The 1,811-nt window shown below is 41.0% G+C and overlaps 1 pseudogene across 1 annotated transcript; it reads left to right on the top strand.

The window, feature by feature from the left end:
• The first annotated feature begins 590 nt into the window (after positions 1-590).
• On the top strand, positions 591-1,604 carry LOC308250220 (protein YIPF5-like; annotated as a pseudogene). The gene is made up of 2 exons: positions 591-1,249; positions 1,489-1,604. The product of its transcript is annotated as a protein YIPF5-like (transcript).
• Positions 1,605-1,811: the final 207 nt, after the last annotated feature.

The following is a 1,811-nucleotide window of genomic DNA, read 5'->3' on the forward strand; positions in this document are numbered from 1 at the left end:
GTATATGCCAAGGAGGGAATTCTTGGGTCATTTGGTAGCTCTAGGTTTAACTTTTTGAGGAACTGCCAAACTATTTCCCAAATGTGCTGCACAATTTTCATTTCTACCAGCTATGTATGAGGGCTCCACTTTCTTCAAATCCTTGCCAACACCTATGATTGTTTATCTTTTGATTATGGTCATCCTAGGGGGGTGTGAAGTGGCATCTTATTGTGATTTTGATTTGCATTTCCCTACAGTTTAAGAATGTTGAACATCTTTTCATGTGCTTATTGGCCATTTGTATATCTCCTTTTACCCATTTTTAAATTGAATTATTTGGGTGTGTGTGTGTTTTAACTTTGTTTATTGTGTGTGTGTGTTTTTTAAATAAACTTTATTTTTTAGAACAGTTTTCTATTTCCCAAAAAGTTGTCAAGATAGTTCAGAGTTCCTATATACCCTGCATCTAATTTCCTCTATTATTAACATCTGAATTACTTTGGCCTGTGACACAGCAACAAGGGCCAGGTCAGGGTCTTAAGCTGAGTTCTGGGGTTTCCTTGGGGCTGCTGGAACTATGGTGCCGCCCCGGTGTTTGAACATTTGCAATGTCAGGCTTTGATAACTTAAACACAGATTTCTGCCAGACAAGTTACAGCATCGATGAGCAACCACAGCAGTCCTGTGATTAGGGAGGAAGAGGAGGACCCTATAGCAAACAGTATGCTGGTTATGACTACTCACAGTAAGGCCCATTTGTCCCTCCAGACATAATGCAGCCACAGCAGCCGTACACCGGGCAGATTTTCCACCAACTCAGACATTTACTCCAACTACACCTCAGCTATTCTGTGGAAACAACCTTGAGGATGAGCCACCTTTGTTAGAAGAATTAGGTGTCAATTTTGACCACATCTGGCAAAAAAAACCCCACTAACAGTGTTACCTCTATTAAAAGTAGCAGATGGCAGCATTCTGCATGAGGCTGATCTGGCAGGGCCTATGGTTTCTGGCCTTGCCTTTGGAGCCATCCCGTTAATGGCTGGCAAAATTCAGTTTGGCTATGTGTGCGGGATCAATGCAATTGGATCTCTAGGAACGTTTTGTCTGTTAAACGTAATGATTATGACAGGTGTTACATTTAGTTGTGTGGCAAGTGTCCTTGGATATTGTCTTCTTCCCATGATCCTACTTTCCAGCTTTGCAATAATATTTTCTTTGCAAGGCATTGTAGGAATCGTTCTCACTGCTGGAACTATGGGGTGGTGTCGTTTTTCTGCTTCCAAAATGTTTTTAAAGATAATTTTATTGATTTTTAGAGAGACAGAGGAAAGGAGAGGGAGAGAGAAAAACATCGATGTGCAAGAGGGAGGCATTGATCTGCTGCCTCATGCATGCCCCCTACCAGAGAGGGATCAAGCCTGAAACCCGTGCATGTGCCCTGACTGGGAATCAAACCAGCAACCTTTTGGTGCATGGGAAGGCACCCAATCAACTGAGCCACAGTGGCCAGGGCTGCTTCCAAAATTTTTATTTCTGCATTAGCCATGGAAGGACAACTTCTAGTAACATATTCTTGTGCTTTGTTATATGGAGTCTTTGCCTTAGTTTCTATTTTTTGAACTGAATTTATCTGGGATGTGGATATCATTGGGCCAAATACACTAAAAGAACTTCAAACTCTTAAATTGGACCAGCAAACTGCTGCAGTGCAACTCTTATGCAGATCTAACAGTTGTCTACTGGAGCAGTGGAAATAAAATTTTTATAGAACTTTTGAATAATATATTGGATTTAGTTGCAGTATGATTAGTTTAAGTGTGCTTATA

The sequence above is a fragment of the Plecotus auritus genome, assembly GCF_963455305.1.
Source record: "Plecotus auritus genome assembly, chromosome: 1".
NCBI lineage: Eukaryota > Metazoa > Chordata > Mammalia > Chiroptera > Vespertilionidae > Plecotus > Plecotus auritus.